Genomic DNA, 15599 nt, shown 5'->3' with positions numbered 1-15599 from the left:
ATCCACAGAGGAGCCCGGTGGGCTGCAGTCCATGGAGTTGCAAAAGTCTCGGACACAACTTAGGGACTAAAAAACCGAAACAGTGTGGCTGGCTCCTGTCCTATTTCTGGGCTAGGCTGACTGCTAAGCCCAGGCTGAGAAGAACTGGGAATCTTCACATTATCAGGTAGAGCTGACAGGCCCGAGTGGAGTGAGGAAGGCTCTTTCTTGAACTGGAGTTTTTCAGAGCTAACGACTTTGATTTGTCCATGGACAGTGATGGCAATGACTTGGCTTGCAGACACAAGATGCACAGAGTCCCTAGAGATGGAAGAAACTGCCCTCTTCCCTCCAGCCAGGTGGGGAGGTGAAGGGGTCACATTCTCTCGGTGGCCGCTGTGGTCGGTGTATGTCATGGGTCAAGGGCACACTGTGTGTATCCTCAGGTTCGAGAGGGGTGCACTGCATCCTTCCAGGAGCCAGAAGCCTCGGCAGTGGGGATTCCAGGAATCGAGGAAGTGACTTTGAGGGGGTGTGGCTGCCCGGCTGACCTGAGGTTGGGTCACCCATCCTCCCCAACGCACCCCAACACAAAAACAGGATGCTCCGCAAAGTGCTGAGGTGGCTAAAGAATTAGCCGGCTGTCCCCGCGTCTCTCCCCCTCCTTAGAGGAGCAGGAGGCCCCTGGCAGTGAAGGGGAAGCAAGGGTTTTTACTGGGGGGGGGGGAGCAAGGAGGGGGTCACTCCTGAGCTCAAGACTCCATCCTGTCACTCACAAGCTAGAGTTATGTGGTTCAGCCCCCAGTCTGTGAGAGGGGGCTGAAGGCTGAGACCAGCCCCTCCCTGCCCCGCACCCACCCGCAAATCAGGAGTCGTCAGGAAGTGAGCAAGAGGAACTCACTGCAGGCCCTCTCGCCAGACATCTTACAGAAAGACACCTGAGGACAGTGTACAAGGTTGTTTCTTGCAACACTATTTACAGTGACAATAAAAGGAAATAATCTATACATTCTATCAGGGAATGGCAGAAGAAATTACAGTGCATTCAACTATGAAATCCATACTATAAGCGATTATGCAGTTATTATAAAGAACGGGTTAGAGCCACATATAATTTCCAATAAAATGATTAAAATAAAATTGTTATGTATTGGAAACAAGCAAACTACATATTTGGAAAAATATATTTTATCTCTAAAATGCAGTTCTCATTTTAAAAAAATAATAAATGTGGGGAAAGGTTTGTATATTTTATATATTTGTATATTTGTTTTTATATATTTGTATATATGTTTGTATATTTGTATATTTTACATGTCAATCAAGACAGACATGAAAGAATATATATCCAACTTCAGGGGCCTGGAGTTTATGTGAAAGCTTAAGTGTTGCTCAGTCCGTCTGACTCTGCCATCCCATGAACTGTAGCCCACCAGGCTCCTCTGTGGTTGCCAGAGAGGAGGCAGGGTTGCCATTCCCTTCTCCAGTGGATCTTCCCAACCCAGGGATTGAACCAGGGTCTCCTACATTGCAGGTGGATTCTTTACCATCTGAGCCACCAAGAAGTCCTAGAGTTTATAGGGCAGTGGGGGGGTGGCAGGGGGGAGGGGCAGAATATATACATACTCTCATAAGTATATGTGTGTGTGTGTGTATATATATGTATCTTTGCACTGCTTAATACGTTGTAAGCAAGTATTTTCAAGTTTAAAAATCAATATAGAATGGTTAATAAAAATAAATGTCAAAAGCTCATTGCCATCCTTTTAATAATCATTCACTCTTTCTTTCACAACCATAGATCTGCTGATATTTGGGTTTGAGACCACATTTCTCTGCCTTCCTGTAGCCGGGTGACTGCTGACCAGTGGAGAGTGAGGAATGGATGAGTGTGGTTTCTCCGGCAAGATCCCTTAAAGGGGCGGGGGGGGGGGGTGTCATGTCTCTCCTTCCCCCACCCCCCATTGCCCCCCCACTCCTCTTCCTCCATCCTGCCCTGGGGGCATGGACAAGACAGCAGAAGCTCACCTTGGACCTTGAGGCTCAAAACCACACCCTCTGGACAGCTGAGCAGGTGGCCTGGAGCCCTCACACTGCCCTCAAGGGCCTTCCTTCATGCTGTGCCATCAAAAGGAAAGAACCTTTGGTCGTGTTCAAGTTACTGTTATCTGGAGTCTTTCACATGCAACCAAATAAATCTCCTTCATGTAAGACACAGAAAAATTAGGTTTCTTCTTGGTTATGAGATTCTGCTGCGATGCCACACACAGGGCCACACGAGAACAGGATGTGTCCTACAGGTGGGAGAGAAGCCCAGAGCTGCTCAGATGCCTAACTGAGGGTCACACTGCAAGGCGGGTACAGCAGGTCCGGGATGCCAGAGCTGACTTCTGGACTGGAACCCAGCCCTGAGCGGTGCTGAACTCTGCCCTGGCTGCAGGACCTCAATGACAGAGAGGCCTGGGGGCCACAGCGATGCAAGGGAGATTTCTGCAAGAGAGGCAGGTTTGCGCTGAGCAGGCTGCCAGCCTCCCAGGGGCATCTAGGTTGGACTGACACCCTCTCTGGCCTCCTTTCCCTCTCTTCTCTGGGCAGACCTAAGCATTTCACCAGCAGTTCAGCGCCATGAGCTCTGAAGTAGTTTCCTGGAAGGAAAGGCAGTCCTGGGGCAAGTTTTACAAAACCCAAGGTTTTGCTCCTTCATGTCAGGCCCCTGGGCTGCCATTCTGGCTGCCGGGGTTGAGGCCTGGACCCTCCACCAGGGGAAAGTACTGCCTTGGACTTTGGAGGGAAAAGCATCGCTCTCTCCTCCGCAGCAGCCTTCTGGGGTGCTCTCCATTAGCTCTGCAGTTTCTGGAGTGACAGTGGAAGAAGGGAGAGGAAACACAGGCCCAGAATCCAGAATCCACATGCTTGTCTGTCTTCACCAAGTAATGTTGTTGTTCAGTCACCAAGTCATGTCCAACTCTTTGCAGCCCCATGGACTGTAGCATACCAGGCTCCTCTGTCCTTCACTGTATCCCAGAGTTGCTCAAATTAATGTCCATTGAGTCACTGATGCTATCTAACCATCTCATCCTCTGCCAGCCCCTTTTCCTTTTGCTTTCAATCTTTCCCAGCATCAGGGTCTTTTCCAGTGAGTCAGCTCTTCACATCAAGTGACCAAAATACTGGAGCGTCAGCATCAGTCCTTCCAATGAATATTCAGGGTTGATTTCTTTTAGGATTGACTGGTTTAATCTCCTTTGCTGTCCAAGAGACCCTCAAGTGTCTTCTCCAGCACAACAATTCAAAAGCATCAATTCTTTGGCGCTCAGCCTTCTTTATGGTCCAACTCTCACACCTGTACATGGCTACTGGAAAAAAACCACAGCTTTGACCTTTGTCAGCAAAGTGATGTCTCTGCTTTTTATCAAATAATATGCTGTCATCAAGTAATGCAACCACATAATTCCAATTGCCAATTTCCTGATGTGGGTTTTGCATCAAACTTTCAAAAAATTTGATAAACCAATGCCATTTGCTGCCCCAGTATCCCACATCCTACGTAAACTGCTGACTGTTCTTTGAGGACTTTCCAGATAGAGGAAGACAAAACATTAAATCCCACCAGGGCAGGCAGCCCAGCGGAGCTGTGGGACAAGTGCTGTTCCCATGGCTTCAGCTGACAAACACGATCATGACCTTCCTTTTTCTGTCACCTGAGTGCTTCAGGTATGTCATTTGAGCAGAGTAAAAATTTGATCATTTGCATCCAGCTCACTTGTTGTTTGTGACCTTTAAACAGGGGCTGTGCTGTTTACCATTGCACTACCTCTGTCTCTCAAAACACTAACTGATGATATAAAGAAGACTGTGATAATGTTAATCTTTTTCAAACTAAAATCTTCAAGCTATCACTTTAATATCAGCAATTAATATGCTAATTACAAGGTTTACTTCCCTAATCATAAAAGCATATCTAACAAGAATACATTAACCACTGCATCTTCTTTTAACTGCTTGACAGTGACAAGATAGAACTTTAAAAACTTTATTAATATTTGTTTTTATCACTAATTTGAGACAAGTCTCTTTTCCTCTCATAGCTCCAAGTTAATGGAATTAATACTATATCCCAGTCACATCACCCCTAGAGATTCCATTGAAAAACTGGGTCTGAGTGTGTATGTACTATGTCCCACTCTACAACGAACAGCCATCCTGGGCTCCACCCATCAATACAGTCTGTCTTTCTATGTGCTCACACACTAGAATTTTAGGTAGGTCAGTTCACATGAGAAATCCAATACCAGGCAAACATGGTCCATCACAACCCATCTGTTCAGGGCTCCTGGGTTCCCAAGTAAAGTCAGAAAGAACCATTAGACTCCTTTAAGGACACTCCACTTCTCAGCTACTGTTTATCAGCTGAACCCAGACTTCATTCATTTTCTATGTTGCATGACAAATTACTCCAAACTTAATGGCTTAAAACAATATTTATTATTGTTTTATTGCATTTATTATCTCAGACTTTCCACATCTAGGAGTCTGGACTGAGTTTTCTGCTTGGGATATCATAAGGCTGCATCTGGAGGCTCGGCTGGGGAAAATTCTGTTTCCAGGTTCATTCAGGTTCTCAGCAGAGTTCATTTCCTGTGGCTATACTGAAGGCCCAGCTCCATGCTGGCTGGGGACACCCCAGTGTCCTAGAGTTTTTTCACAGTTCCTTGACATACAACCTTCTCCAACATGGCTTCATCTTTCATTGAGCTCATAAGGAGGGTCTCTAGTACCGCATTTGCTAAGAGAGTCTTATGTAATGAAATCTAATCATAACAGTGATGTTCCATTACCTTTATCATAGTCTATCATACAGACAGAAGCACAGGTCCAGCTCACCCTCAAGGAGGGATTATATGAGGTCATGGACAACAGAAGGCAGGGGTTAGAGCAGCCACTCTTAAATCTCTCCACCATACAGCCTTTGGCATTTTACCCATCCCCATTTCTCTGTGACCTGCTCTGGCCAGTAAGATGTGAAAGCTGTGACCAAGTCCCAGTTCCCAACCTAGGCCTTTGGTGGCCTTGCTCCTCTCTCTCTCTCAGAAACTTGCTAGGTTACCATGAAAGCAAGCCCAGGTTAGCCTGCTGGAGCATGAGAGATGTGTGGAGCAGGTAAGTCCTCCTAACAAGTGCAAAGACCCTGAAACTCAAGGATGTTTGATGTGTGTGATGATTAGACAGAAATCAGACTGAGGGGGGAATGGTAAGAAATGAGGCTGGAGAAGCTGCCAGGAGCCTGGAAAGCCATGATGAGGACTTCAAGTTTTATTCTAACTGTATGACAGCAACGAGGGAACAAATGAGTAAACAAACAAATGAACACAGGAGTGAATGGTCAATCAGGGAGAAGTGTGCATGGTTTCTAACAGGTGACACCAGCAGCCACTGCTATGGAAAGTTTGTCTGGGATTAGGAACTCAAAGAAGAGTACATCCCATACTTCTCTGTAACAGACTCAGCTCACAATAATGGAGCCCTGGGTGCCATGTAACCTGATTCCTGTTGCTTTCTTTCCTGGCTCAGTGGACATCTGATCAGATTAGCTCTGAAATTGATTATTAATTTTATTATTACACATTGTGTCCCCAGTGACAGATTTATAATTATTTTATGTGTTTGTCTATTGAATACTATAGAAAATTTAAAAAGGAGTTACAAATCAAAATTTCAATAATAATGGACTTTGTGTTTGCCCATATATTTACCTTTTTCTGCAGGCTTCCCAGGTGGCACTAGTGGTAAAGAACCTACCTGCCAATGCAGGAGATGAAAGAGATGCTGGTTTTCTCTCTGGGTCAGGAAGATTCCCTGGAGAAGGGCATGGCAACCCACTCCAGTATTCTTGCCTGGAGCATCGCCACAGACAGAGGAGCCTGGTGGCCTACAATCCATAGGGTCACAAAGGATACAACTGAAGTTAGCACATGCACACACATCACTTTGCATTACTATCTAAAGTCCTTTCATTTCAACTTGAAGGACTCCCTTTAGAATTTCTGGTAGAGTAGGCCAAATGGTAATGAACTCCTCTAGCTTTTTGTTTATCAGAGAAAGTCTTAATTTCTCCCTCATTTCTGAAGCACAGTTTAGCAAGATATAGAATTCTTGGTTGACAGTTTTTCTTTCAGCATTTTAAACTAAATCACTGCCCACTGGCCTCCATGACTTCTGATAATAATTCAGCTAATAATCTATTGAGGATCCCTTGTACATGCTGAGGTACTTTTCTCTTGCTATTTTTAAGATTCTGTGTCTTTGACTGTTGACAGCTTGATTACATATATGTCTCAATATGGATCTCTCTGAGTTCATCCTACTTGGAGTTTATGGAGCTTCTTGAATCATGTCTTTCCCCAAATTTGAGAAGTTTTCAGCCACCACTGCTCCATTTAATCATTCTGTCTCGTTCCATCTCTTCTGAAATGCCCATAAGGTATAAGTTGTTCCACTTAATGGCATTCCACAAATCCCTGTGGTCTGTTCATTTTTATTCATTCCTTTTCCCTGCTTCTCAGAGTCTGTACTTTTAATAGTTCTATCTACAAGTTCACTGATTTTCTTTCTCTTCTTGTTCTAATTTGTTGCTGAACCCCCTCTAGTGAATTTTTATATAAATTATTGTACTTATCAGCTCAAAACTTCCTTTTTATAATTTCTGTTAATATTCTCATTTTGTTCACACACTGATTTCCTAATTTCATTTTGTTCTTTATCCTTCCCTAGCTCTTTGAAAATACTTGAGAGATTTGCTTTAAAGTCTTTGTCTAATGATTTTGATATCTGACTTTCTTCAGGGACAGCTTCTGTCAATTAACTTTGTTCCTCTGAATGGGCCATCTGTTCCTGACTCTTTCTATGCCTTGCAATTTTGTTGTTGTTATTGAAAATTGTGCATTTAGCTATTATAATGTAGTAACTCTGGAAATCAGATTCTACTTCTCCCTCCTTCCTCAAGGCTTGCTAGTCTTCTCTGTCCTTTCTCCTTTCTCTCTCTCACCCCTCCCTCTCTTTCTTTGATGCTGTTAAAGGCTACAATAGTACATTTGTTTGAGACTGTTCCAAAATATTTTTGCAAAGATTATATGCCTTGTCATGCTTAATCACTGTGAATATTCTATTTCTTTAGCTTGTGTTCAATTAGTGTTTTGGCAGAGATTTCCTGAAATGCCAAGAGCTGAAACAGATACAAAACAAACAAACAAATATGCCAAAAGACAACTCCAAAATGAGAGAACAGCCAGCTTTCCTGGTCTTTGCAGATTGGCTCTGCCCTAGGGACACCTCACCACTTATCTAGGCTTTCTCTGAGCCTAGGGATAAGCTCTAAGTGAATGCCTCTTTTCAGAATTTATCTGAGCATGCATCTTCACTGTATATGCACGTGTTTCTAAATTCTCCTGTATACATGGCTACTTTTGAAGGTCCTAATCTCCAAAAGCATCTAACCTCAGCTTCCTCTCCTCACAGTGGGAGTATGGAAAAACCTTGGCCTGATGCAGCAGTGTAATTACTGAGACCCTCACCAGTGGTGAGCCAAAAGGGAATACTTTTTGGCAATATCTCCGGCACATGAGAGGTACAGAGCAAACAGTAATTAAAGGATGGTGGTGTCAGCAGCCATCACTGACCATCATTTGAGGCACGGAAGAGAGAAAATGACAGGCTCGGGGCAGCTGGTTACTAACCCTAAGCAAACTGTGAGAGACAGAGGCTTCCTTGGCAATTTTGAATAAACAAAAATATTTGGTCTCGGCCAAAAGGTAGACCAAGCTGAGAACCAAACTCAAGACTTTTAGAAAAGTGAATCTCTTCCATCAAAGTCAGCACCTGATACAGACTGAGAGGGACTGAGAGACTGAAACAGGGGAAATGGGTATTTCTGGGTGGGTGCATATGAGAACCTTGAAACTCCAAAAGGAAATGAGCCCACCAGGGTGAACAAGGCGTTTACAAAGGGAACATGGCCTGGAAACAAAATATGGGGGTTTGCAGCATCCAAGTGATGGGCTGGCCAAGGCCACTAGGGCAGGATTGCCAGAGAGGTGGGAGGAAATCCAGGAGGGAAGCTAAAGAAAAACATGTTGGTAGACGGGTTGTGAAGAGGTTAAACAGGCCTCAGGTATGGTGAGGACCACAAGTGTCTTGGGGCCCTAATAACATGGGGGGGCCACTCCAGGGAGGTGGATGTTAGCGGGCAGTGACTAAGGAACCCAGAGCAGAGAGTAAGGCAGACTGGTGGGTATGTACCAGGGGGAGACAGGAGAAAGCTGACAGCTGCAGACAGACACTGGGAAAGGTTCATCAGTTTGTTCTTAAGATGCAGAGACCCCCAACATTTTCAGTTAGTGGGATGTAGGACTGGTCTGACTTCCCGTCATTCCAGGGAGGGAATTTCCAAGAAATGGGATAAGCTACACTTTGAGTCCAGGTCCTGCTCTGCTATTCACTCTCCTGGCAGATGATTTTGCATCTCCAGGCCACGTTTCTATAATAGCTGGCTTCAAAGGTCTGTTGAGATGAAGTCAGAAATGCATGTGAAGTCCCTGGACCAATAATCATAGTGATTTCCGGATATGAAAAGCCAAAGAGATGGCTGAATGAAAAGACACTCCCAAGTTTTTTTATCCCAAGAGTCTGGGAAATAGCAGCGTGTGGATGGCTCAATCAGGGAAATCCTGGCAGGAAGAGTTTTGGAGAAAGAAGGATGACAAGGTAGGTTTCTGCAGGCCAGTGCCTGGGTCATGGCAGGACATCAAAAGTGGAAACACTTACACATATGTGGCATGCAGGACCAGATGTGGGAGAGGATTCAGGAATGGGGAAAGAGTGCTGGCTCCCCCAGCCCAGAGGTGAGCGGTGGGTGAGTCAACAGGGGCTTGTGTAATGCTTGGCAGAGTCACACAAGAACACCCACAACTGCCCTGCATTTAGCCATGACTTTGTGTCAGGCCCCTCACTCACCATATCTTCAGCCCTCCTGATTAATCTGCATTTTACAGTTGAGCAAATGGAGGCTCAGAGAGGTCACCCAGCTAATAAATGACACAGTCCATGATCCAACAGCCACTCTGGCTCCCAAACGTGCATTCTTTCCACTACCTCACACGGCTCCAGAGGATGGAGTCTTAGGGAAGAACTATGTTTAGGAGATGAAAGAAAACAGCGCATTGGACGCAAGGACGGGACAAGGATGTGATGTTAGGGAGGCCAGTGAAGTATGGTTTCAAGATGGTGGAGGCGGAGAATAGCGCCAGATACTGCAAAGAGAGGAGGGAGTATAAGAACTGGAAATCTACTGGATTTGGTGAGTAGAAGGTTCTGAGGAATTGTGAATGGTTGTGGCGGGGCAGAGGTGGGTGGGGGGCTCCCTGTGTCAGTAGAAACAAAGATGCTTCACAGAAAGGTTCTGGCCCCCATCCTCCTGAAAATGGAAGTTGCTCAGTCGTGTCTGACTTTTTGCAACCCCATGGACTATAAAGTCCATGGAACTCTCCAGGCCAGAACACTGGAGTGGGTAGCCTTTCCCTTCTCCAGGGGATCTTCCCAACCCAGGGATCGAACTCAGGTCTCCCGCATCGCAGGCAGATTCTTTACCAGCTAAGCCACAAGGGAAGACCCAAAACACTGGAGTGGGTAGCCTATCCCTTCTCCAGGGGAGCTTCCTGACCCAGGAATCAATCTGGGGTCTCCTGCATTACAGGCGGATTCTTTACCAACTGAGCTATCAGAGAAGCCCACTCTCCTAGGTCCCCACAACAGTGCTAGTGGAGAAACACCTACGGAGGGCAGCTTCACCAGTGTCTGCTGGTCACTGCACATGTCTGATCACCGAATCAAAGCCAAGCCCTTGTTCTCACAGCTCACAACTCAACTAGGCACACTAGCTTTCAAACATGACAACAAAAGAACACACACCAAAGGGAGTACATGTCTGCCCCAAGATTCCTCCCACTACCCTGAATGCTGTCAACTTCTGGACAGTCAGGACCCAAGCTCCCCTCCGACAAGCTGGGCCAGCATCTGTGTGCTGCAGAGGCAGCAGAAGCCGTGAAGGCATGCTGGCCACACAGTATGTGCAGCTGGGGAAGAAAACAGGTCCAGGACTGAACTCTAGGTAGCACCAGCCTGGAGGGGACTAGCAGAAGAAAGCAGGATCCCTAAAGGACACCGAGGAGGAGGAGTCAGAGAGGAAGGCGGGCAGACAAAATGCTCAATCTTTTTTTTTTTTTTTAAGATTTTTGTTTTTGATGTGGACCCCTCTAGCACCTGATTCCCTCCCCACCCCACCCCCGACCCCCAATTTCCTCTTTCTGGTGTCAGTTTCTAAAATCCACAGGCCAGTGTCATCCATACTAGCAAAGCAAGGCTCTGGACTCTTCCCTCCCTGCCTCCTCCACTTCCACCTCCCTGCCTCCTCTCACCTGCCACAGTTCAGGAGAGGACGAGCAGAATTCCTGTGCTAGACCAGCCCCAGGGCTGGGTGTCCCGCCAGGAAAGCCGTTAGCTGCCACCGTGCCTGAAATGCCAAAGTTATCATCAATTCCTTCAGTGAAGAGCTATTCTCCCCTGTCTTAAAATATAAACATGTTTGGAAAAGTAACTAGCATATTTTGTCTCTGAATCTAACGAGAACTCTTTCATGTGTTTTGGAGAATCAGATACCTTGGAAGCCGGGGGCAGCATGGAGCTGGCACCAAGAGATGGTTTAGGGAACTTAAAGGGAAGGGGAAGGGGCTGATGAAATCTTAACCCATTTTGCAATTGTGTCCTGGATTAACCTCATGCCTTGGCTTGGGTTCAGAGTAAGGAGCAATTATTCATTCGTCACTGATGCTGTGGGTGCTCTGGCTACAGAGCGGTCTTTCTCAGAATTTACCTGTGGTCTTTACCTGTGGTCTTTCTCAGAATTTACCTGTGGACATTTTCCACGTAACAACAGGTGGGGGGGTGGGGGGGTGGAAATCAGCCAATCTGGAGAGCTGATGCCTTGCAGAAACAAATGGGGGTCAATTCTGAGGGTGGTCCTGGGTGGTCTCCCAGAGGATCCCCAAAGGGATCAGCCCCACAGCCCACAGGAGTAACCCATTCAATAGTGCACCTGACTGCTACCCCTTCAGAGTGCTTCCTGGATATATGTGCTTAGTCACTCAGTCGTGTCTGACTCTTTGCAACCCCAAGGACTGTAACCCACCAGGCTCCTTTGACCAGGCTCCTTTGTCCATGGGGATTCTCCAGGCAAGAATACTAGAGTGGGTTGCCATGCCCTCCTCTAGGGTATCTTCCCAACCCAGGGATCGAACCCAGGTCTCCCACATTGCAGGCAGTTTCTTTACCCTCAGAGCCACCAGGGAAGCCCGCTTCCTGGACAGCCTCTAGAAAAAATCTATTCACACCCAAACTCGTTTCAGATCTTGATTTGGGGAGAATACAAACTGTATAATGAATCTTTCCCTGATTCCTTCTTTACACGTTTCTGAACTGAAAAAACATATAAACTTTTTAAATGGCTGATAGAGCTTCAAATACTTTAAAAAGCAGCTGTAAAAGATGTCAATGGCCTCAGTCAGGTAGCACTGAATTCCACAGCCAACCTGCCTGTCCTCCCACAAGAGCTGCTGGTCTCACCTGCTAGGAAAGTGAGACAGACCCATTGAACGGAAGCGCCCCCCTCAGCCTGTGCTGTCACTGGGCGGCGGCCCTTCTAAGTGAGTCAGCGGACCTGGACCCGAAGGCCAGCGGAGAGCAGCGCATCACATCACGTGTCCTGCGTGTGTGGCCCCATCTGACTTCCAGGGAATGCATGCAGCCCTGAATCCAGGCTTGGGGTCGCCTGTCAAGCTCGGTCGCGGCCCCCACCCCTCCACTCCCTGCAGACCGCCCCATTACCCCGCCTCCCTGGAACCGCAGCTGGCACTCAGCAGGTCCCTCTCCAATTTGCCGCACTTTTGAGAGTTCGTTATTCCCACGGAAAGAGCTCGTAGCCATGGCGATGCGAGCTTCCCAACCCTGGGACCCCGCCCCAGAGGCAGAATCCTTCCCCCCACCCCGCGGTGGAGAGGGTTGTAGGCTCTAGGGGCGGGGGCTTGGGAGGAGGGGCTGGGACATCAACGAAGGCCCCAGGTAAAGGGACAGGGGAGGAAGGTGTTCTTACAAGCCCCTTGGCTACTTTGCCCTTCCCAACCCCCCTCCGGGTCTGGGGCAAACGCCATCTCTGTTTCTGGAACGTTCGGGTGGGGCCGCCGGACGCTTTGCTTTCCTCTCAACGTCTTCCAGGAACCGTGGGGCGTCTGTAGAAGTTTCTGGAAGGCGGCGCTCAGGAATGAAGGTTTAACCTCTCAGGTTCCTGCAGCCCAGACTGAAAATTTGGGAGGGGTGAGAGGTGGGAAGAAAGGGGTAAGCGACCGGAGCGCTTGCACTGGTGGGTGGTGGGGTCACAGGGCCTAGAGCGGCTGGGGACAAGGGCGGAGTTGCCTGGGGTCCCGGGGAGACCTGGCCCGGAGATGCCGTGGCCACGCCCACCAGGAGGCGGGGAGGCGGGGAGGCGGGGAGGCGGGGAGGCGGGGAGGCGGGGAGGCGGTGGTCACTTGCGCCTGCTTACTGGGGCCCCGCCCTCTGTCTCAGGCCACGCCCACTCCCCACCACCACCTCTGCAGGGCTCCCAGGGACCGCCCCTCCTCTGGCAGCACCGACTCTGGACTCACGGACCTCAGAGTCAAGAGGAACAGTGTCTCCTGTTACTCACCGCAGGTGGCTGCCCAGGGGAGAGCTCCAGGCGCATCATCACCGACTGGCTTGGAAAGCCTTTCATCTCTGCTCCAGCAGCAGCAGCTCTTTGATTATTAATAATTGTGTCTCTTCTCTTTTCAGCCTCCAACCATCACGTCGCTGTAAATCCCTGGGTGCCTGCTGGCTCGACCTGGGGCTCCCCCTTCCCTCCCCCTCCTGCTGCCTCCCTATCCCTCTAGTCTCAGGGACTTGAGGTCGAAATGAACCTTAGACTTTTTTCCCAAGAGGTTTTTTTTTCTCCTCCTCTCCAGGCTCTCTCTGCACCCAGCCACTCCAACACCTGGCGTTTTCCTTCAACTGCACCCTTCAAGTCCACAGACACACAGGCCTCAGGCCTTCGCCTCCATCACCGGCCCAGTGAGAAGGCAGCTTGCCCAAGAGGCCAGAGCACAGATGCCTCCCCACCCCACCCCACAGCTGCTCACTCAGCCCAGAGAGAGAGGCCGCGCCCAGCGCAGGCCCGTGTGCAAACAGTGCTGTAGACAACCCCAGGCATCGTATTTCATGAGTGAGCCAAATGTAGAAAGGATTAGCTGTTTCAGCCAGTAAGCCCACATCTGTAGTTACATTCTAACAGGGATAAAATTACCCTGGTTATTAATCCTTCTGCTTTAGGGTATAAGCTGATCACCAGCTGGGGTCAGGAAAAAAATCCTGCCCCAGCTCCTGCCAGTCTCCCCCTGACCCCCATCCTCAGTTGCCTCATCTCCTGTGGTGTACCAGTGCAGTTTCTGTCTGCAAACCAAGTTCAAGGCCACCAACGGAAGCACCTCTGGGATAGGAGAACTCCAGTCTGTTCTGGAGACGACAGCCATTCAGTCACGTGAGTTTGTACTGAGAATCTACTTCAGTTTCTACTGTGGCACAGAGACGGTTCCTGCACAGCCCTTGTCTTTTTCGTGCCAACCAGAGTTGAAGTGGGCAGTCAGAAACCGTGCCTGGTTTCTGGGCTTTCCTGCCCTGAGGTGCCCCAGGTGTATCAGGTGGCCTGGGGGAAGCATGGTACTTCCAAGCCTGTTGCCAACAAGGAAGGGAGCCACTCCCTCTCGTCTCTGCTGATGGGGTGTCTCCCTCCTGTGAGCAGCTAGAGAGGCCAGAGTAGCTGTGTTTCCTTCTCCGATCCATTCTCTTTGGACTGCAGGCACTGGAGACTTGCAGAAGTCTCCATTTCCCTAGGTGGGACCAACAGGAGAGACACAGGTTGAGAACCAGGACTTAGCCTTTACAGATCATTAGGAATGACAACCCACAAAGAAGTGACATCCCTGCGAGGCTGAGTAAGGGCTGACCACATGATATAGCATCATAGGGACCTGTCAGTAATGAAAAGAAGTGCCATGGATAATCACTTGGGACTTTCCTGAGTATGGCTTTCCCAGATGGCACAGTGGTAAAGATTCTACCTGCTAATGCAGGAGACACAAGAGACATGGGCTTGATCCCTGGGTCGGGAAGATCCCCTGGAGAAGGAACTGGCTACCCACTCCAGTATTCTTGCCTGGGAAAATCTCAAGGACAGAGGAGCTTCACAGGGTACAGTCCATATCACACACATTCCTGACCAAAACAGACTGGATTCACCTAACCTGAGGTCATCTATGCTGGGAAGGGCCATGACCAGAATACCACTCAGACAGGACAGTGTCAGCTTCTCCCTGATGAGGTCCCTGTGTCCCCTTCTGTGGACCCATCTCCACCGACCTCAGCCCTCTGCCCCCGCCCCAGGCTCCTGTGCCCCCTCTACCTGAAGCAGCTGTATTTCCTCTCTCCAGTGCTGGATCAGCCCAACTGTCTATTTTTACTGGTGCCAGGTCCAGGGTTAAGAGATAATAGACTGTCATCAATAATATTCATCTGGTGAATAAATCTGGGCTGACCCCATCACATACTTACACTTACTACCCTTGACTGCCTCTCCACGTTGCTCTGTTGTCCCACGGACTTGTTAAGTTCATACTTTAGCATGCCAAACCTTCTGCAGTCCAAACCTCTATCCACCTCCCTTCCATATTCTTGGCAGAGGCTCTAACTTCCCTGAGAACAAAAAACAAAGACAAAACAAACCTGAGATGTGAACCTGTCAGAGACTTCCTAAACTCCCCTCCACCTCTGAACTAACACAGATCGCCAAGACACCCCTCTTCAGTGAGGCAGGTGCTCACCTACAGCTGCCTCCGCATAGCCTCACACAATCTGTTGAGCCCAGTTTGGCTCCTACAGATTCAAGATGGACCAGGGAGAAACTTTCCCTAGAATTTTGGGTTTGGGACCAAGAAAGTCAGTACAGTCCCGCTCCTTTGGCTGCAGCCTCAGTCCCGTTTTCCCCCCAACACTGAAGACGCTGAGGACCTGCAGCGGCCGAGAGGAGGGGGAAGCACAGCAGACCAGACAGCTATGGAGGGGGATGCAGAGGGGACCCGACAGCTATGGAGGGAGAGTCTGGAACATTCCGGAAGCTCCTGAGGCTCAGCCATGCTTCTTTTCTTTTTTTTTAAAACTTAACTGATTCAAATTGGTTTCTCTTAAACAGACTCAGAGAGTAAGAAAACATATTTATCATTCCCAAAGGGGAAAGGCTGGGGGAGGGGTGTAAGTTAGGAGGTTGGGACTGACATATACACACTGTTGTTGTTCAGTCGCTAAGTCGTGACCTACTTTTCTCGACCCTGTGGGCTGCAGCACACCAGGCTTCCCTATTCCTCACCATCTCCCAGACTTTGCTCAAGTTCATGTCCATTGAACTGGTAATGGCATCCAACCATCTCATCCTCTGATACACACTACAA

The 15599-nt window shown here is 48.5% G+C and overlaps 1 long non-coding RNA gene across 1 annotated transcript; it reads right to left on the bottom strand.

Annotated features, from left to right (window-relative positions):
• Positions 1-5853: 5853 nt before the first annotated feature.
• On the bottom strand, positions 5854-13207 carry LOC122682040. Its single transcript, XR_006337194.1, has 4 exons — positions 12770-13207; positions 12179-12382; positions 10449-10543; positions 5854-5908 (listed from the first exon to the last, which is right to left on the bottom strand). It is a non-coding gene; the product is annotated as an uncharacterized LOC122682040 (long non-coding RNA).
• Between the last annotated feature and the right edge of the window lie 2392 nt (positions 13208-15599).

The sequence above is a fragment of the Cervus elaphus genome, chromosome 23, assembly GCF_910594005.1.
Source record: "Cervus elaphus chromosome 23, mCerEla1.1, whole genome shotgun sequence".
NCBI classification, from domain to species: Eukaryota; Metazoa; Chordata; class Mammalia; order Artiodactyla; family Cervidae; genus Cervus; species Cervus elaphus.
The sequence above is the reverse complement of the archived record's forward strand: the minus strand, read 5'-3'. Positions and strand labels throughout refer to the sequence as shown.